Here is a 22,468-nt window from a genome sequence, read left to right on the forward strand (position 1 = left end):
TTTGAGTATTTATGGTGGGCAATGTTGTTAGGTGGTTTCATGTGTACTGTTTCATTTAATCCATAGAGTGATCCTCAGAAACATCATTATGACCTTCATATTTCAGATGATGAAAGTGAGGCAAGAAAGGCTAAGTGAATTTTTCTTTTTCTTTGTATGTTCCAAAGCCCATACTATTTTAATTCTATGGGGTAATAGCGAAATATTTGTGCCTCCGTTAAAGGCAACAATATTAAAGAAACATCTCTTTTTGTTTATTTCCCATTAAGACTTGACAGAAAAGGTGGGCTATTCTCATTTTAAAAAGGGGGTTCTGGGAGGTTATATTCATGTTTATATGTACGTACCTTTGTCTATTGAAGGAAAAAGAATCTCTTGATCGACCCCTCCTTTATTACTATCATGTTTGACAACACATTTGTGTTCTTTACCCATTGACTCTTCACTCACGGTCAGCCAGGTGTATTTCATATATGTGTCCTTAGTTTTCATGGTGTTTCCCTGCTGGGATTCCAGAATTGTTTTGCCATTCTTTTCTTTCCAATATATCTCGATAACACCAGGGAAAAAATCCTCAAGAAGACAAAGATATGTTCCAGTCTTATGGAGTTTTCTTTCAGCAATTGAAGGAAGAAAAATTGTAGGCTTTGGGGAAATGTTCTCAACAGGACGTTCATCTGTGGAGGAAAATGGAATAGCAACGAAAACTATTATTAGAGAAATGCAAACATTGCGTGCTTTGGAAGCAGCCCTGAACAGAGCATAAGGAAAGGAAAGTTGCCATAGGATTAGTGCTTACCAGGGCTTTTCATCCACAATGGGTTATGAGGTACTTATTTTCTTACTTTCCATGGGAAAAGAGGTTCAAGTAGTCATGTAACTTGCCCAAAGTCGTAACTACTAAGTGGCATAGCCTGGTTTAAAACTTGGAATTTTTTAAAAACAATACACTGTCATTTGTTTGAATGAGAATCCATTTTCGTGCATACTTCACAATCTATCAAGTTGAACTTTTAGCTTCAAATCAGATCCCATACCCGCTTCTGATACTGAAGTTCTTCTCCTTGATTTCTGATTTTGGAGATCATCTTGCTCTTACGTTTGAACCAATCCAAGATTTTGAGTAGGACAATGTTTAAAGCTGCACTACCAAATTATTTACAGTGCCTTGAATTTAGAAACAATGTGGCACTATTCCCAAAACTTCTATTAAAAAATTATTTTCAGAAATGGTCTTATACTAACCTTATCAAGTAATGTGATGGTCTCGATTTTGTTTTGCTTTAGAAAATGTTCACTAAAGGCACATTTTATATTGGAATTTCATTAGAAGTTGACACATGACTAAAAAGACACTATACTTCAATGCTTAGCATCTACCCCAAATTTGGATCTGTCCTACAAACCTGCTGAACTTGTCATACCCACAATTTTCTTTGATTTCACCTGCTGAATACAGTTATATGTGACTGGCGTAATGTTAACAGATACGGTTCCAGAGTTTCCTGCAGACATGATGTCAAAACATATAACAAAACATCATAGTTCTCAAGGGCATATCTAGCCCATCTCCCACCCACCTCCCTCCATCAGCTTGCATTTTGTTCTCTATCATTGAGTCTTTTGTGGTTTGTTTCCCTCTTTCTCTACCCCCTTCCCATATGTTCATCTGTTTTGTTTCTTAAATTCCACATATGCATGAAATCATATGGTATTTGTCTTCCTCTGATTGACTTATTTCGCTTAGCAGAATATATTCTAGTTCCATCCACTTCATTGCAAATGGAAAGATTTCATTGTTTTTGATGGCTGAGTGATATTTGATTTTATATATATATATATATATATATGAACGATATTTAAGGATATTTGGGAAAAATTATATTATTACTATATATATTCATATATATATATATATATATATATATACACACCACATCTTTATTTTTCATCAGTCAATGGACTTTTGGGCTCTGTCCATAGTTTAAAAGCTATTGTCAGTAATGATGCTATAAACATTGGGGTGCATGTGCCCCTTTGAATCTAAAAAAGATTAATTTCTAATTGTACATGATATTGTCATGATTTTCGCCTTCAGTCAGTACATTAAAGATTCCAGTTTTCATAATAGGAAGTTTGGGCTCTTTAGGAATACTTCTGATAATCATAGTTAAGAAAATTTCTGGATGGTAAGACATGACGCTTACCTCCTTTCCCTTGTCCTGAGCTAGATTCTTGAAGTTTCATTCTTTTCAGGATAGAAGGAATCTTGAACTTCCATAACGTTATCAATGTGACAGTTAATTGAGCCTTAAATAGTGTACTTGATTATATATGGTTAGTGCTCATATTTTCCATAATTATATGACATGTCTTTTCTTTCAACATTCTTTTTTAAACTTACTAACAGTGTTTTTTTTGTGGCCAAAATCATTGTCATGATGCATAAAATAGAAACTAGTTTGCACAATAAATAAATTTGTCCAATACATTTATATACATTCATAATCAAAAGAGTTCAGGTGAGTTGCCTATGTTGTATGTATTTTGTGAAGATGAAGTTATACGAATTCTATATAAATTTACCAAATACCCACCACATATCAGTGTGTTATTTCAAACCTTTATATTAATATTGATTCAAACTTTCTCTATTTTAGTCTTCTCATTATTCTTTTATTAAATAATTATACATATTTCATATGCAAATATGAATTTCAAATTGATGACATTTCTAAGTATTTAAAAGTACAAACTGTAGAGAGAGCCAGAGCATAAGAGACTCTTAAAAACTGAGAACAAACTGTGGGTTGATGGGGGGTGGGGGGGGGTGGGTGATGGGTATTGAGGAGGGCACCTTTTGGGATGAGCACTGGGTGTTGTATGGAAACCAATTTGACAATAAATTTCATATATTGGAAAAAAGAAGTACATACTGTAACTCTATTTCTCAGTACATTCTAATTATTTTTTTTAATTTAATAGTTTTTTAATTTTTTAATTTAATAGTTTTTAATTTTTTTAATTTTAATTTTTTAATTTAATAGTTTTCAATCTTTAATTGTTTTTCTAATAAATACAAGCATGAGGCCCACACTTGTTTGTGTTAGAGATGATACCAATTAAGGTAAAGGGTAAATTTTAATGTATATAGAACAACTACAAAAATACAAAAAAAATACGTTTTAATTTCATTTTTGTTGCTAAAAGAGGAAAAAGTCCACTAAAAAGATACAAACACCTCTAAATTCAAGTCTTTCATGTATTGGTGGATGCTAAGCTAAATTTCCATTGGAGCAATAAAATGTACAGCTGGGGCCCCTGGCAAATTTCTTCTCTGTCAGGATGATTGGCTACAGACCATCCTCCATACTGAATACAATTCTCCCTTTAGGTTCAAAATGGGGCAACCTCTATCTCGTACCTATTGGCACATGTCTCGCAGACAATGTGCCCAATATTTTACTCACAGTCTCATTTAATTCTGGTCTACCCCTTCTAAATACATATTGTTATCCCATCTTATGGATTAGGAAACTGAGGCCAGAAGATAGTCACCCAAGTTCACGTATGCAGTAAATGGTGGAAACAGACCTCTAGGTCAGCCGGAGTCCAAAGCCCAAGCTCTCTGACAGCGACATTTCACCATCAGAAAAGGAAATGTGTCAACTCACAAAACTTGCCTAACATGATCAACTTCATTCTTGGGCCAAATGGGCTTTCATGACAATTACACGTGTTGTATGTGAGCATTTTATTATAGTCCACATGGACACAAAGTCAGACGCTATTACAGTATTTGCACAATGTTGTCTATGCTGACCTTTACCATAAGAATTGATATTAAAATCTCTCCTAAGATTTCCACATCTAAGCCCCATCCCAATCCTCTTTTTTCTAAACATTCTTAAGTATTATTCCAATTTGTTTCTTGCCTTCTTTCTTTTATCTTGAAAACATTGCCATCTTCTGTTACTTACCTATGAAAACAAATGTTGTTCCATCACTAAAAAGTTTTACAAAATAATTCCATAGGGGTACCTGGTAGCTCAGTTAATTAAGCGTCGGACTCTTGATTTTGATTCAGGTCATGGGATTAAGCCCCACGTCGGGCTTTGCCCTGACAGTGCAGAGCCTGCTTGGGATTCTCATTCTCCCTTGCTCTCTATCCCTTCCCCACTCTCTCTCAAAATAAATAAATAAACCTTAAAAATAGAATAAAATAATTTCACAGTGATTCCATCCATATCAAATCCTTAGTGGATTTATCTTCTCTGAGTTCTTTGAATTCAGTGAACTATGATGGCCTCCAATTGAAGAGACCAGGATTCAGATTCTGATTCATTTGGGGTTTTTTTATTTGTTTGTTTAATGTTTATTTATTTTTGAGAAAGAGAGAGAGAAAGAGAGCCCATGAACAGGGGAGGGGCAGAGAAAGAGGGAGACAGAGGATCCAAAGCTGGCTCCAAGTTGACAGTAGAGAGTTCGATTTGGGGCTTGAACTCACAAACAGTGAAATCATGACCTGAGCCAAGTTAGATGCTTACCTGACTGGACCACCCAGGTGCCCCCCGATTCATTTTGGTTATAACAAGTTCTGTGGATGAACAAATCAAGTAAATTAAAATCTTTGCTACTTTGTTTATTTTAAAATGATGATGTTAGTGTGGATCAATTCAACACTCCACCAGGTGCTGAAGCGAGTCGAATATGAAACAAGATCTGGAAAGCGATATGATCAAACCTGCTATGGCACGGGGAGATTATAATTGCTACCGTTATTAATAACAATTGTTTGTGTTGATTGTGTGCTCCAACACATTTTAATCTCATGGGACCAAACCTTCCCTTACTAATGGGAAGACAATATTTGGGGATACCAATTAGATCTATGTCAATGAAACATGGAGACTCATTCCTTCATTTGCACCCCAAGTTGCTCTGCTGTGTCTGGAATTCACTGAGCCATCACCACTGGAAATGTAACTTTGACACACCAGTTAATAGGCAATCACTTGTCTTGTCCACTGCATTTCCAGTGTTAAAAAAGTCAAAGGGAACATTGGCTAAAGCCTAGTAATACGGGGTCAGTTCATGGAAATGCTTCACCTGTGTGGTCCAAAGCAAATGACTCTTTTCCCCACCACTGGCATAATCTATGTGCATTCCAAGCTTTCACTGGAAATTTCTACCTCAAACTGACTTCCTTCCAGATCATGCCCAAAGTTTGGCTTGAATCTCCCACAGTGGGCCTTCATGGCCGAATGACCAGATCAATGGCTGGTTGCCCGGTCCTCCAAACCTCCTATTGTCACGTTAGATCCCTAGGCTGTCACCTGCCTATGTCTGCTGAAGGTCACCATCTGTGAATGACATGAAATGTCATGGCGCCCACAGCAATGATGCAGTTGTAGCATCTAATGCATTTGTTTGAAGACCATTTCTTCCATTTTATAAAATGGATATGGAAAGCAATGCCCACTATTTCACTTCATATTCCCCCTAAAGGACTCATGCACTGAAGTACTTTTCTCATTTTGTGGTGGAAAGACACAACATATTTGAAAGTTTGTGGTGCCTCATTTTACCAGTTAATAAAAAGTGTGTACTCCATCACATTTTTCTCCTGCCTTTGAACATAAAAGTTTACCCTGTGTTTCTTGCTAGATAACCATGGACCATTTTTCCTCTGTTTTCTTTAGTGCTTTTGATCTTTTATTTTTATTTCATGACCTAACTATATTTTATTTTGGGTCTTCTCAAATAGATTCTGGAAATAAGCAGTGTAAGTATATGAGAAACAGTTTGTGCATTAGAGCTTGATTTTTCTTCTGCCCCAGAGCTTGATAGTTTAGGACGGTCTACCCCGAAGGTGACGTGAAAAATGGGAGAAGATGTTTGCTAATCTCACTCCGTGATAGAGACACAAAACACGTGATATTCAAACACACTGAGACGCCACAGAATAAGGTGAATCTTCCATTCCCAACATCATCCCTCACAAAACAGGGGTTGCCTTATGTTTCAGTCTGGGGCAACCTCTCATATTAAAAGAACTTCTTCCAATATTCTACTTTGATGAAACAGTACTACTTGGCAAGATATCAGCCTGAAATAAACTCAATTTCTGCTAGTTTTAGAGATAACACTGGTAAAAGACAATAAAGAAGTTTACTATTAGGTTTGGTAAATAGTATTTGGAACTAAAGTCTCTATACTTTATGCTTATTGCATAAATATATGACTGCATAAATGAAATAAATAGTTTTCTTTTATTTCATAAATAGGCAATTGTCTCTTCCAATAAAATATCCAGTAACATCATCATAAGGAGATCCCCAAACAGACACTCCAATCCTGTGATGACTCAGAAATTTGCTCTGGAGTAGATGCATGTGGAGGCCCTGAACAAAATTTTGGATGAAATGTGAGGGCACAAAAAACAGATCTCTCAACTCATATTATAAAAAAGATACACTTTTTAATTTGTGGGTATAACTCAATAAAGGTATAAAATATTATAAATGAATATTTCATTTTGCATGTATGTCATCGTAAGTTTGTATGATCGAGTTGCAAATCCCCCCCCCCCTTTTTACATCCAGGTATTTGTACTGAAAAATTAAAGATCATCTTATACTCAGGTTGGCAATATTTGAAGTAATGCTTATTACATTCTAATCATTTTTACAATGATTTGAACAGTGAGTCTTAGAAATTAAAAGTATTCTGGAAATCTGACCATTTGTTTTAAGTGTCCTATAGACTAGATTGTAACTAGTACATTTTTTTCTGTACTCCTGATTCTATGCAGAACTGCAGTGGGTGGTAATTGGAATCCTGAAGAATTGGCTTTTTTCTTATTACTGACCATGTCCCAACCTATACGGAGCTAATTCCATATTTAATTTCATTTAGTTCTAACCGCATCCACTTGAAATAGTTGTTATGTTGACAGAACGAATGAATGGAAATATAGCAAATGTTAACAGTAATAAGTGTTGCTATGAGATTTCAATTTTTTCTTTATTTTTTCTCTTTTCCAATTTTTTTCATTTTAGACATTATTCTTTTTATAATTTTAAGAAAGCAATGACCAGTGAAACAAAATTTATTGGTTGAAGGATAATTATACACAACATGACAGATTCAGATTCAAAGTTCACATTTTTGTCTGCACCACTCTCTCCTAAAAACATATTTTTAGGACCTCATGAATTATAACCGTGTCACTATTTTTTAATTGGATTGATGCAATGTACACGGAGTAGATAGTTGGAAAAAAGAGGACCGGAAAATTCCTTTTCAGTTTATGAATTTATTCGTGCCTGTGATCAAAACCACTAAGGAAACCACAATATATCATTTTTTCTTCATTTTTCCAATGCTTTTACCAGCATTGCGAAAATTCTTTGAAAACTTTTTTGACTAGATGCTGCAGGCTCAAAAAATCCCTGTGAGATGTTCTCCCTCATCCAGGAAAAAAATTCCTCTCTAAGGCTAATGAAGAATGAATACATTTACTAGCCTGAACTTAGAAAGAAACAAACCCAGCGTATGACATTCCCGATTATGTCTGCACAGGTAAATGTGTTGGTACCGGATAAGAATCACCTTCCGGCAAAATGACAAGTTTATCAAGTTTTTGCTCATTCTTTCCTACTGGTTATTTGGGAATCAAATAAGCAATACAAATATCTTTACACATCTTTCAGCACAGAAATCCCACAGGGACCTAACATCCCCACCCCTCAGGGACCCCCCAGTTGCTCTAGCAAGTTAGCTCCTTGTCAATGTCACCCACGCAAGCTCAGGCGGCAACTACCCCCAAGGACTGGGACACAGTCACCTACCTCTCCAAGGATCCTTTTGCCATTTGTGACCAAACTGGGGGAGAATCCGAGAATGCTGAGCCGAGACCAGAACCTAGCCTGCTGCCCCTGCATCGCCCGCCTCCCCTCCCTATGTTATATGGAAGAATGAAAGAATATTTACCTGTAATCCAGATCTCAGGTTTGGGAGGAGGATTTTTTTTTTTGTAGATCCCCCATCCATAATAGCCCACTGTCTGAAAACCTTTTACAGAAATCTCCCTTTGTGCCTCTTTTAAAATCTCACCTATATTTTTTACTATTTAAACACATAAAAATTGGTCCTGCTAATATTAACAAAGATGAATCACAAGCAAAATCACATTAGATATGAACCCAGTCAAGAATGGATGGACTGACCCCTCTCTGTCTTTCCATCTTATTCACCCACGACAGAGAATATGATTTTACCTTTTCTCAACATTTTGCTGAGTCTTCTAAATCTCTTTTCTTAAGGTTTTCATGTATCAGATCAGCTCTTTTCCTAGAGTGTAATTTACACGTACTACCTCTATAATTTTCAAAGAGGAACAAAAATAGAAATAATATATTTGAATATATAATAAATGAATGTTCGATTTTTTAACATGTTGGTTTTCTTGTTTGTTTGTCTCTATGTATTGAGGGGTAGGGACCTGGTTTGACTGTAAAGCAGTTCTTTCCAGAATCCCATTCCCATGATAGTAGCCAGATGAACTGTTACAGAGTCTGAAATCTTAATGATGGTCACTTAACTAATTTGTTGCTGAAAGACTGTTCCTTTGAACTTGAAATTACCCTAAGAGTTTCCAGGGCACTGATGTAAAGTCCTGAGCTGCTCATCAGAGGATCCTGTCTGGTCTGGTCTTTCTGCCGCTGTCCCGGCCTGAGCGGAAAGACAGCTGTGGGTCATGCGGCCGAGTCCTGCGTGTAGGCCACCTGCTCCAGCTGTCCTGCCCGAGTCAGTGTTTCCAGCGCACTTGATGCCGATGCGGAAAGAAGACTGAATGCAATGGTGTGGAAAGGACTTGTCATTTTATAGCAATACCCTAAGAATCACATTTTGAAAATCTAACGAACGTGTATTCAACATGACCTACTGGATCTTTGGCGGGGGGTGGGGGGGGTGGGGCAGGGAAGAGAGGCAATTTTAGAGCCATGATAGAAGCAGAAAAATTGTTTTCTGTGTGAAGAGTAATACAAATTATGAGCTATTACTAGCTAAGCGCTCGACTAAAGAGTCAATGTACGAGGTCAGGCTCAGAAGAGTAAATATTCAGAAATAAAAATACAGCTTGCTGTTTCTAATAGCATGTAACAGTCTAAACCATGCTCTTCGGCACGGACAAGTGTCTATTGGGTCCCAAACTTTGTCACAGTAACTTGCCATGTGACTTTAGGCAAATAACAACTTCTTTGAGCTTCAAGTCCTTCATCTGTGGAACTGGAATAAGGACCTCCTGTATAGGACTGCTGAGGACTGAGATAAGGCACTGAAACCAGTCAGTGTGGTTATCTGGCTCTCAATGAATATTAGCTAATATGATTATTCTCTTTAATGGGATAATTTTTGGCTCGTCTATCCCAATTTTCCACTAAATGACACATGTGGATTTTATAAGCAATAAGTATTACATAAAATAAGAAAGGAAAAGAGCCAATGAACCCAAGACAGTCTGTATCTCTGTCAGCCACAGGCCAAAAAACTTGGGGCCTAGTCAAGCCACAATGTAGAATGCTTACCCACTAGGCTACTAGCTTTTTGAGTGTTGGGACCGTGTTGGGAGCCCCTTTGACCTCAAGCATCCAGCATAGACACTGTCTTCAGTGAATGTTTGCTGAGGCAATGTAAACAAACAAGGATATAAACCATGCAGACAGACTTCTGATGGACTCTGGAGCTGAAGTGGTTTACTGAGCTCACAAATGCCTTTAAACTGGATCGTCTCTAGGCAATATCACAAGAGTCACAATGGGACAAATTTTGACTAGTCACAGCCTACTCCCTCAGAAGCTAGAGTATTAAGATGAAGTGGCATTATTGATATTCTACAATCATTTACCGTAGAAGTGAAATTTTTTGCACTTGGTTAAAGATGAGATCAAAAGCAATCATATAGGTTTTCCAGGTTATTAGAGAAAGGGGCACTCTTAATACTAGAGGTACTTAAAGCGTTTCTCACTTAAAAGACCATCTACAAGAGAAACAGCACGAACCAATAACTTACAACAATGGTTTACAGACACGGTCCTACAGATGTTTGAATTTCAAATATGAGTCTATTATTTTCCGTGTGTGTTTCCTAAAAGTAGAATTTCAATCTGCCTCCAACTGGTTAAGTAAATAAACCATTTTCAAAGTGGTTTTGTTTCCATACAAAGTGATCTGGAGCTGGAATACTGCTGTCCATATGCTGGGGTGATCCCATATTATTTTCTTCTGAAAAGCATCAATAAGTTTTTCATTCACAAGATCAAAATAGAACAAAGTTACTTACCAGTGGGAGTTACTATGAGCTTACTTCATTCTACAAATATCTTGATCCAGCCTGGTTAGACGTTCTACAAAATTTTCAGCTAAGCTTCACGGCACGACCAGCTTAAAAACTTTGCCCTGGCAATTTGATCTTCTGAGTTCTCTTGGAAGCCCTTGAATTATAGTCTTCATGGCATATGATATTTTATGTTTTCCTTAGATTAATTTAGAAAAATATCTGTTTTCCATGGAAGTAGTAATCACAGAAAAATGCTGATGGAAAATGGAAATGATAAGAGAAAAAAAAAGGAAAGAAGGAAGGAAGGAAAGACAGAAAGACAGACAGGAAAAAAGGAAGGAAGGAAAAGAAAGAAAAGAAATAAAGAAAGAAAGAAAGAAGACAGGGAGGAAGAAAGAAGAGAGAAAGAAGAAAAGACAAAAAAGAAGAAGATATCAGGGCCAAGTGGTCAACCAATGACTTTTCTAAATTACCAGGAAAAGTGTTCAGAGAATTGAGAGGTTTTGATTTCCAGGTGTTCAAGTGTGTGAAACCGCTCAGAGACCGCATCAAAGGAAAAGCCCTTCTGTTCTCACAACCACAGGTCTGCTCCGTTGCAATTTGGGATTGTATTTCTGAAAGAGAATACACTTCAGTAACTGAAAATGCAAACATGCCAACAGACATATACTTGAGAAATGTGAACGATGGTCTCCATGTTTTAGCAGCCACTTTTACTATTTGCAACATGAGTCTTTACCAGGCAATGCAAAATGAGAAAATAATTTCTGAGATGACACTATTTTCCTGGAGTAAAAGAAGAAACTTGTAGGATTCTATCTCTCATGGAAAAAATAGTTCCTTATTAAAACAAAGGCACCTGGGTGGCTCAGTCGGTTAAACGCCTGACTTCAGCTCAGGTTATGATCTCGAGGTTTGTGAATTCAAGCCCCACATCGGGCTGCACACTGACAGTGCAGAGCCTGCTTGGGATTCTCTCTCTATCTCTCTTTCTCTCTCTCTCTCCCTCTGCCCCTTCCCCACTTGTGCTTTCTCTCTCTTTCTCAAAATAAAGAAATAAACCTAAAAAATACAATCTATTACGAAAACAAACCCAGTTCTCTGACATGTTGAAAGAAGAAGCATCTTGGAGGCTGTTCTACGATATTTACATATGCACACGTAGCCCCACCTCTGTGGTTAACGGGCTTTGGGTAAGCTTTTGCCATCTCTGGGCTCCCGTATCTCCATTGGTTGTGTGGGCATTGGGCTCTGTATGTCCAAGGGCCCTTCCTGTTCCAACAGCTTATGACCCTGTGATTAAGAGCAGGTTGCTCAAGTGAGAAAGGAGTTGAGGGTTAGTAATGGAGAAGGTTTTCGTACAGGTTCCTTCTGCCTTTGTGACATCGTGGGATTCCAGCAGGGATAATAGCAGGAGGCTTCATCAGGCCTGAAGACTTACTGATTATCAGGTAGAAGATTCCTTTGTCTGTGTCCAAGTTGGAAATACGTAGTCTTCCACGTAATAGTGGCTGAGCCACATAGGATTTATTTCAGGAGCTCCCCTTATTTTAGGGGGTAGCAATGCACAATGATCTTCTCAAGGGAAGCTCCAGACAGCTTGCAACATATGTGCAATATCTGATATTGCATTAAGGAGAGTTGATCCTGAGGGATTCTCATCTTGGTGTCTCCATTTGAAAAGCAAGGAAGTGGAATCAGAGGCACGTGAGCAAGTTAGCAGTGAGAGTTTCATAAAAACAGTGAAAACGCAAGAAAGGACGATAGTCAACCTACAAATGAAGTGAAAGACACGTGTAAATCCATGAGATGGCATTGCCAGATTTTTCTCCAAGAGCGGGGCATGAATCAGGACTGAGGAGGCAAGGATGTGGGAGGCAAGGTTGGCTTTAGAAGCAAGGAAAGATCTTCTCAGTAAGATCCTTCTCAGTGTTATTTTATTATGTTCCCAGTATAAAGAACGATCAGATCCCAGAACCTCACTAAAGCACCCATGTTATAATAATTCAATGTTATCTTCTACATGGAAACAATAAACTCAAAATTTTCCTCTAAGTTTTGCTTCAAACACAACTATCCTTGAACTCTTTTTCACTCCCTGAGTTATAGATTTTTCGCTGTATTTGTGAGAGCGTGCGAGCCATATGGTTATCATGAGAAATGGAAGAAAAGTCTTGTTACTGTACAATAACAAATGAGATAATAACCCCACAACTTTATGCAAAATTTTGTACATTTTGTAGATCAGTGGTTTGTAGAATGGTAACAAAGCTTGGTGAAATTTTTTTTAATGTTTATTTTTTTTTGAGAGAGAGTTGGGGGCGGTAGATAATGAACTGGGTAAGGGCAGAGGGAGAGGGGAACGGAGAATCTGAAGAGGGCTCTGTGCTGGCAGTAGAGAGCGCAACGAAGGGCTCCATCTTGTGAACGCTGAGATCATGACCTGAGCCAAAGGCAGACGCTTAAGCGACTGAGCCACCCAGACGTCCCAAGCTTGGTGAAATCTAACAATTACTATAGTTATTGCTTTAGATGCCATGACGCTACTATAGTCTGCTGTGAATGAAGAACAATCTTGGAGGAAATACATATTTTGGTTTATTATCCTTGACTCTTTTCCTATGCACAATTGTTAGTTGTTTTTCGAATTAGAGCAACACTTTACTGTTGTTTGGAGGACGATGTCAGATGTGACTTTTATTTATTTATTTATTTTTTATTTTTTATTTTTTATTTTTTATTTTTTAATGTTTATTTATTTTTGACAGAGAGAGAGAGACAGACCATGAGCGGGGGAAGGGCAGAGAGAGAGGGAGACCCAGAATCCAAAGCAGGCTCCAGGCCCTGAGCTGTCAGCACAGAGCCTGACGTGGGGCTTGAACTCACGAATTGCGAGATCATGACCTGAGCCGAAGTCGGACACTCAACCGACTGAGATACCCAGGCGCCCCAAGATGTGACTTTTAAAGAGTCCCTGAGCTCCTGTGTTAGCTGAGATGGCTCAGGGAAGAAGCTCGGTTGTAATGGGAACTGACACTGTGATGTGCTGACCCTGTGCTCGCACTGTCCTGTGTGGAACCTCCTTCGGTCCCCAGCAACCCTATGAAAAAGATCTAGTAATGTTCCTGGATCGTGCTGTCAGTTAAGTGGCTGAGCAGGAATTCAAATCCAGGTTTTTGTCACTCCAAAGGCCTTATGGGGGCCCCTGGGTGGCTCAGTTGGTTAAGCATCTGACTTCAGCTCAGGTCATGATCTCGAGGTTCATGGGTTCGAGCCCCGCATCAGGCTCTGTGCTGACAGCTAGGAGCCTGGAGTGTGCTTTGGGTCCTGTGTCTCCTTCTCTCTCTGTCCTTCCCCTGCTCATGCTATCTCTCTCTCTCTCTCTCTCTCTCTCTCTCTCAAACAAACAAAGAAAAACAACAAAGGCCTTGTGGTTTTCATCATTCTCCTATTCATTCATTCATTCATTCATTCATTATTCATTCAAAGCCAGCAAGCCATTTTGCACATTGGATATAGCTTCCTTCCCAGGAAGCTTCTCATAGATGGAGAAGCGGAAAATTCAGGACACTTACAAAAGCCATTCAGTCCCCAACAGTGATAAGAATAGACGATAAAGTGACCTAACTGAAAGAAACATCACAGATTGCGTCCTTGGGCTCCTAGCGCAGACCTTGCTGAGGACACAGATGCAGGAGACAAGTCCTGTATAGACAGTGGCCAGGTCCTTGGGAGCTAGAAAGGCGTGGGTATATGTTTTCAGGGGTGTGGCATAGTGGGAGGGCTTCTGTTCAGTGTTACTGGCGCATTTCCATACAGTGGATCCCAGCAGGTGCAGTCATACAGCCCAGCACTTCCCTCATTAACTCGGTGTATCCTCAGGCTCCCTGGCAAATCCCTCTGTCCTTTCCTGGCTTCATTTCCTTTCTTCACTAACACTTTGTGGTCACATAGGCATTTGAATAAATACATAGAATTTGGTTTAGAGGCTGGTCTGGCCTCTGTCAATAAGAGTATATATTTACATTCTTCCTTAAGACACCTGTTTTTATTTGCCATACTAAAAATTCTGTGTTTCCTTTTTTCTTGGTAATGGATGGTACGCGTCGTGTTATTAAAATGTCTGCATTTGTATCTGAAAAAAAAAACCCAAAAGCAACAATTAGTGAAATTTTGACACTCATTAAAATAGTACACATTTGCTCTCCATTAATGAAAAGCTTGGGGTGTGAGGTTCATACTTTCTTCCTGAAGAATTCAAGCTCATGGTGGAATTTGTCAACTTAGTTTGAATGACCATGTGGGCAGCCTCTGCCCACATGGGCAACTAGATTGTGGATGCTTAATATCACCTTTCTTCACTGAATGAAATGTCCCGTGGGTAGAGCCACTTACGCTGCCAAGGGAGGCCACCAGGACAAGCCGGGACAGGAACCACATTCTGCCAGCACTTGTCAGGAGAGGTGGTTGAATACAGGGCTGATCACAGAGCAGATCTGGTGGCTGTTGCAGTAAGAAGAAGGGGCGCTCTGAGCACACAGCTAAGAACCAGAGGAAGAGACCCACAGTATTTACCCCAAATCATCCTGCAAAATAGGGCTGGTAACTCACTTCATCAGCAGATTTCTCTCATTACTGTGTGATTGTCACTATCCAATGATATAACTGTAAGAAAGCCATTTTCCTGTTAAACAACTGAAGTCCTTTACTGGCTTAGAACAGAGAGGGAGGGGCACCTGGGTGGCTCAGTGGGTTAAGCGTCTGACTTTGGCTCAGGTCATGATCTCACAGTTCATGAGTTCGAGCCCCGCATCGGGCTCTGTGCTGACAGCTCAGAGCCTGGAGCCCGCTTTGGATTCTATGTCTCCCTCTTTCTCTCTGCCCCTCCCCCACTCATGTTTTCTCTCTCTCTCTCAAAAATAAATAAAACATTAAAAAATATAGTAATTTGCAGCAGAAGATCTATGTCTGGAACCTATGTTCTTAAGTAGGATACTTTTTCTCTTCCATTTAAAGTTATTATAACATAGTATGTATGTGTAACATACATGTTACATACCACTCTGTAATAATAATGTGCCTACATGTATGTGCACACAGGTATGTATGTGTCTCTATGTTTGTGTGTCTCTCAAGGCTCTAGAATGCACGGTTGAGGATTCATCACAGGAAGTACCCTGAATGTGCTTGCTCAGTACTGCTCCCTAAGATTCATCTATTCACACATCCGTTCAGTGAGTGGGTTCCGAGGCTGCATTACCGACCAGGCACGCGCAGACCCTGGCGAGGTCACAGAACCACACACAAGGGTGCTCCTCTGGGCACTTGTATCCCAGCAGCACCAGCCTCCGTCTGCCTTCGTGTGGCGCAGCAGTTGGCCATCAAGTCCCATCTGGGACCGCAGTCGCCTGCCCTCCCTCCATCCCAGTCCCCTCGTCACACGGCCTGTGTCACCCAGACTCCCTGGAAACCTCAGGACGAATTGCTGAGGGTCCCTGACGCACTCGGCTGTTCTCCACAAGCCCAGACAGCGGCTGTCATCAGGAGGCAATCCAGTCAATGGGAAGCTGGCACAGGAGGCTGCCATGGAAGCAGGGGCATCATCCATGCAGTTTCTGAGGTTTCTGATTTGTCTGGAGAATATTTGTCAGGTGGTGGGAACATCAATCCCATGAATCCATTTCTGGATAGATAGACAGGAGTAAATGGATAGAGACATAGGTGAGAGCTAGAGCTAGAGCTAGAGCTAGAGCTAGAGAAAAATAGAGATAGAGATAATGACATAGACACGGATACGTAGATAGAGATTGAGATGGAGACAGAGACAGAGATGTAGACACAGGTACATCTTGTGCAGATAGCAATATTACAAAATGAATCAAGGAAGGTTTTTTTTGTGTAAATGTCCCAATTATTTCCTTCTAAGAAATGGAGGCAGAAGTGAAAAGGACAAGAAACACTGATAATTACTGCCAAGTCCTTCGTCCAGGCTGCACGTTAAGCATTTGGATTTCTAATCTCATAACCTCACACCATCCCTGGGGTGGGTGCTGGCATCTCTGCTCCACAGAAGAAGGTTCTGGAGAAGCTCCAGCTCACCTCCTCCTCTCGCTGCACCCCCTTGGGTTACCAGGGTCTATGCAAATGCAGGCTTTTGTGGTTGTTGTTTTAGTACATTTCTCATGACTGTCAGTCTGTCTCTGTGCTCTGGAATTTAAAGTTTGGTTTACTGGATTCAAACAATACTATTTTCATTAGTTCTTTGACAATTATTTTTGCAGACTAGTTTATCTTTTTTAGGCTCAGGAAGCTTCATGGATTACGTTTGTAAAAACCCTGTATCTTGCCTACAAAACTCTATGTAGTTACTACTTTCTAAACAGGACCTCCCTTAGCACAGAAGTCTCCTTTTACTAATTAAAAAACTGCACAACCTGGACGGAAAATTAGAAAAAGGCACTTTTTCCCAGGCTGACACAGCCCTGCTCACGGCATAGAGGGCGGTGGGCATGGGATGGATTGTGGTCCCCACTGGTGCCCCCTCCCCCGTCACACAGGCACCTTGAGCAGGGCGCAGTGGTTAGAGCAAACCCAGGCTACACCTCTGGTGCGTGGCAGGGGACGGGAGCGTCGTCATTGCTGAACTCACACGTGTCATCTCTTCCTCCTTCTGATGCTGGAGGAGGCACTAAGCTTACCAACTGAAGACAGTTTCCTCTGGTTTAGAACAGCCCCTTTCAGGCTAGTTCTGTCTCCTTTGTCCCCTTCCTCCTCCTTCTGTCTCCCTGCCTCCTGCTGCCATCACTGCACCTGGGAGGAGAGTTAGTTCTCACAGTCTCCCTGCCGCCCTCTTCCAGCCCTTGGCCCCACTCTCTGGATTCAGACTCTCCCTCTGAATTGTCCTATGCAGTTACCAGCCCCGAACCCACCCCTACTGACTCACAGCACGCCTTGGGATGCAAAGCTCCCAACTCAGCTTCTCATCCAGATCCAGGCTGCTGCCTCCTGTGGTCCCCTCGGCGCCCTGACCCTCTCACAGATGCTAAGAAGCATCTGGGTCACCAGCCTGTGCCGCCCGGAGGGACAGTCAGGGCTGGTTTGGGCTGGTCTGTGCCGATGTCTCCCCTGTTGGTGGTGTTCCTCTAGGGCCGTGTTCCAGAGCTTGACATCAGGCAGATATTCTCAGGTTCTCCCCCCGCCCCAACCCCGTGTTTTAGGTATCTGTTGAAGAAGTTTCTATCCTTTGCGGGGCAAGCCTCTCAGAGACAAGGGAACCAGAAAGTACCTTCACTTTCTCTCTCCCCAACATCTTACACCACATGCCAACCCCTAGCCTTTTGTCTCGGGGTGCGTGCAAACTTTGTGGACACCACACCCCCACTTATCTGCATCTAGCACCAGTAGTGAATTTCTGTGTTCCTAATTTGCTAGGCTTGCATACCAATGTATCAAATAGGAGATTGGGAAATTTAGAAAATCCCTTTTTTTTCCAATTAAATTTGACTTTCAAGCTCACTATCTCATGATTAACTTTTTTTTTTTTAACGTTTGTTTATTTTTGAGAAAGAGAGAGACAGATCATGAACGGGAGAGGGTCAGAGAGAGAGGGAGACACAGAATCTGAAACAGGCTCCAGGCTCTGAGCTGTCAGCACAGAGCCCGACGCGGGGCTTGAACTCACGGACCGCGAGATCATGACCTGGGCCGAAGTCGGACGCTTAACCGACTGAGCCACCCAGGCGCCCCAACTCATGATTAACTTTTAAAATGAGCTTATTCTGGGCACAGCCACTGCCTGCTTTTGTGGATGGTATCTGTCAATGTTTGGTGTAACCTGAGAAGGGCTCCCAGTGACATGATGTATATGGGAAGATAAAACTCTGCCAGCTACAGATTTCCAAAGCATCATCCTCTTTGCACATTGTGAGTGTTTATTTAAGTCTGGTTATGGGATTTTGAGTGCTCTCCGTGTATTTTCCTTGACACTTTCTGCTAAAACTAGCTCACTAAACAGAGAAGATATGTGATTTTTGTTGGCCTTTTCCCTTCCACTAGCAGGAAGGGTCCTGGGGCAGAATGCCCACAAAGGAACTCATTCAGATGCGTGCCCACTGTGACCCTTAGCCATGGCTTCATGAGTGGCCCTCATAGTGTCCTGACCAGGCTCCACTGGGTAGGGCAGCAGGTCTGAGACAACCCAAATTTGCTCACAAATGCCGACGTACATTCTTGTAAAGTTAACAAACATTAAGCAAATTCAAAGTGGCCCCCTATTCCCCAGCTTATTTTACTTATTTGGTGGAAAACATAACCCACTTAAGTGACCATCTGCTTGATTTCTTCCTTTTGCTCCTCCAGATGGACTGTCCATCGTCCGTTACCTCATTCTGGGCATTACGAGGTGGACCCTCATGGACCACATGGGTGGGTTTCCTTATTCTCTGGTTGCTATTTGGAAGCAGTCAGTGGAAGCATCAGGAGGAGGCTGGGAGTTGGGAGCAGAGTGAGCTCAGGGTTCCCTCCTGACAGGTGGCCTTGGGTTGGCTGCATCCTCCCCTGGGGCCAACATACAGGGCCTTCTACCCCAGAGACAGAATTTGTGCTCGGGACCCAAGAGGTGTAGGTGGGAGTGGCCATTCCTTTTCACGCCGATTAACCCACTGGAAGAATCTGTTTCTTTTCTCCCAGGGCCCTGGATCCACAGGTTTGGAAGTCTAGTGCCCAAGGAATGGAAATTGTTGTCAAATGATGAGGTCATGGTTCCTTTGAACTTCAACTCTCATTGGCCGACATTCAGTGGAAATCACAACAAAGATGTCCATTAGTGTAGTCCGTGGGCGTTAGCCTCCTAGAGCACAGAGCAGGGTAAAGAAATGAGGAAAATCAATTCTAAGGGGAATACAGAAGGCATTCAACGAAGTCCACCCTTTATGCCCCTCAGCACCCACTCCTGTTCTTTGACCGGGAGAGACATCAGTGCCCGCAAAGACAGGGATACACACAGTCTTAAGTGAAAGTCTGTCTTCTCAGTCTCCCGGTGAAGATCACGTGAAGCCAATTTCTAGCAACCTCACGCGGAAGGAGGCAGATCATGTTTTCAGGCAGTAAAGGTGTCAGACCACATTTGCTGAATGAAGTCACAGCTGTGTGCATCACTGTGTGTAATACGCTTCAGAGGATTTCATTCCAGCATCTGCATTTGGGTAAAAGAGACATAAAGCAAGTCCTGAGTATTTGTGCCACTCTCTGTAGCACTTGGTGTCTGTCCTCCACAGGGAAAAAGCCACACTCAGCCCAAGAAGCTGCTTTGAGCTCTCCAAGCATGAACCTTTCCTCTAACTTGGCTGATGGAGTCCGTGGGAATCGGGAGCAAAAAAAGGTTCTGTTTTGTAAAAGAAGCAAAGGTTGTGTGAGAGGAAGGGAGAAAAGTGATCAGGACAGAACCGGTTCCAGGTCTTTCTAACCATCAGATTGTCTAACCATCACCTGTTGTCTGTAAGTGTTCAATATTACGCAGTGATTTTTAACATTCTAAGATGCGTGAGTTCTTTTTAAACTACATTTTAAAACAAAATTCAAAAGCAATACAAGATTTCTATGAGACAGTTAGGGCTGAGCCCGTTCTCAGGGCTGAACATGAAGAAGACCTGATACAAAACAGTTAACGTGGATTTCCAGGCGTGCCTGGAAATTTTTAGAATTGAGATTTTACCAGGTGGCTCTGAGGTAATGGACATCAATGTTCCCACAATACTAGGATGTGTGGGCAACTGGTAATGGATACCGTAACTTTGAAAATCGTGATTCTGAACATATTCTTAGACTTTATTCAGCATTAATTTGATAACATAATGTTGGTCCCATTATTTAAGGTCACTGTGACTTGCCCTCCTTGTGGCAGTACCAGGATATAGCTGAACTTGGTTCTAGCCCGGCGGGACAGGATGGCCGAGCTGCCAGCTCGTGCCACGATCAAGGTTGGCTCCTCCAGTCTGACCTCCACAAGGCTGTTTGGAGGAAGCCCCTGAGGCTCCAGGCCACACCCCCATACTGGGTACAGGGGAGGGAGTCCAGACTTACCGGGAAACAGGAGGGCACACAGGATTGCAAGGAGACCCGGCTTGGCTCCAAGTCCTGGCAGGTGGACAGAAGCCCAGGGTGACATAGTGGCTGCACCTGCTGGGAGGAGACCACTTGGGTGAGTGGCAGAGGTCAGGAGAGGGTCTGAGCTGCTGCTTCCAGGTGGTGCCAGCAGATACTGGTGAGAGAAAGGAGAGAGAGAGTGGGAGGGAGGGGGAAGAGAGCAGGGGCGGTGCAGACCAGGGGGCGGGACCAGGTCCTGCGGTTCCAGGGTCAGATCCTCAGAAATGGTAAAGGCGGGGCCTTATGAAGGGTCAGCTGAGGAACGCATCTGAAATGAAATTTAAAGAAATAAAGGGAGCATTGACTTCCTACCGAAATCAAGGCTCCATTTCAGCTATGCCAAGTATACCAGGGCCCCCTGGATATATTTATGGTAATTAGTTATGCTAATTATAGGCTGACAGCCTGGAGGGAGAGGGCAGTGGGGACGGCCAGAAAGGGCACTTGGCTGGGCCGGAGGGTTGGGTCCTTCAGCACCCATGACCAGACCCAGCTCCTGAGCAACTCCATTTGGTAAAAACTGAAAGGCAGACATACTCAACTATAATCAAGATTCAAGTCTCAAGTGTCCCCAGATGCAGGCTGTAATGTTGTGCTGAGTTGGTGAAGAGTTGAGTAGAATACTCTGCTAAAAGAATATTTCAGGGCCATCATTCAGACCCTCAAGCAGGTGTCTGGGCAGCTGTGCTAAAAATGTTAAGTGGAAAAGAGAGTGACAGTGGGGGAGACACGTACACAGCAAAATGGCAGGTGGAAAGAGTCTCCATATTAGGTAAGCAATGTAGGTGGGGAGAAATCAGGTGAACTCTTTTCTTCCTACTTTCTCTATTTTTTACATGGTCACCAATAAGGAAATCTTACTTTGGGGGAGAAAATCCACAACCATCTATTGATTTATGAAAATAAATTTTATTTCACATGGTCCGCATTTACAACTCTGTTTCTATCAATTATGGTTATCAGTGTTATTCAAATACTGCTCAGATTAAAGGTTCAAAACTGTTGGCCAGGACTCTTTAATAAAGCCTGTCCCAAATCTCCAGACAAGGACTCCTCTGAATGTGTCAAATGACAAAAGTAAAACAATTTATCTTGTAGAGTGTGATGTCTTTTATTCAAAGGATAATCCATGGATTGGGGCTTTCAGTGCCTCACACACAGCAGAGCACGCTTCCCCAGGGATTATGGGCAAGAGGGAGTTTTATGAGCCTTAGATTTTCGATTCTTGGTGTTTGGGCACTGGCTGGCTGGGATAAATGGTGTTTCTGGTCAAGGGAAGCATTTACTGGGATGGGAAAGGTACCTAAGTCTCGGTTTGACTACGTGGCACCCTGTGCTGGAGGGGCTCCATCTTGGGCTCAAAAATGTTATGTCAACAAGTGACAATGGCTTTCCTTTCCTCTACCTCTCTTCTTGCTGTGGTGCATCTGTGCTCTTCTGTAAGTGGCACTAAAGGATCACATTTCTCCAACAGTGACACATGTTTAAAAAATAATAGAGGGAAACTCTTGAGCAGGGCAGAAAGAGTAGTCAAAGCTTTCACCCAACCCTCATGAGGAGAGTGGAGGGTTCTGATCAGGACCCCGCTGTCACCAGGAAGAGAGAAACTGGGCAGCACTTGAGGGAGCAGGACGTCCTGTCCCCCCAGGTCATCCCGCTGCTGCATGGTGCTCTGATGGCCCCAGACCTCAGCCCCAGGGGAGAGGCGGCTGGGTCACAGCAGGTGTGGACTCAGGCAGACCCTGTGCAGAGGGCCAGGTGCTGAAGCTTGGACCTGCTCGGTTAACCTCTGAGAGGCTGGCGTGCTCGCCTCACCTGGGGCAGCTCCCCTCCGCCCCGCAGAGAGTCTGAGATCTCGTCCAGTGTGACCACTTCCCTTGGTCACGTGGAATAAATGGATGCAGACATGACGTCAACCTTCAGTGAACGGGACAAACCTGAAAGCCCAAAAGAGGAAAGACATTGATATATTTTGATGAG

The 22,468-nt window shown here is 41.9% G+C and overlaps 2 long non-coding RNA genes across 2 annotated transcripts; both read right to left on the reverse strand.

The window, feature by feature from the left end:
• Positions 1 to 353: 353 nt before the first annotated feature.
• LOC125160120 (uncharacterized) lies at positions 354 to 10,761 on the reverse strand. The gene is made up of 2 exons (XR_007150141.1): positions 10,349 to 10,761; positions 354 to 677 (listed from the first exon to the last, which is right to left on the reverse strand). It is a non-coding gene; the product is annotated as an uncharacterized LOC125160120 (long non-coding RNA).
• A 7,283-nt stretch (positions 10,762 to 18,044) lies between these two features.
• On the reverse strand, positions 18,045 to 20,595 carry LOC125160121 (uncharacterized). Its single transcript, XR_007150142.1, has 3 exons — positions 20,426 to 20,595; positions 19,348 to 19,538; positions 18,045 to 19,193 (listed from the first exon to the last, which is right to left on the reverse strand). It is a non-coding gene; the product is annotated as an uncharacterized LOC125160121 (long non-coding RNA).
• Positions 20,596 to 22,468: the final 1,873 nt, after the last annotated feature.

Source organism: Prionailurus viverrinus, chromosome A2 (assembly GCF_022837055.1).
Source record: "Prionailurus viverrinus isolate Anna chromosome A2, UM_Priviv_1.0, whole genome shotgun sequence".
Lineage (NCBI taxonomy): Eukaryota > Metazoa > Chordata > Mammalia > Carnivora > Felidae > Prionailurus > Prionailurus viverrinus.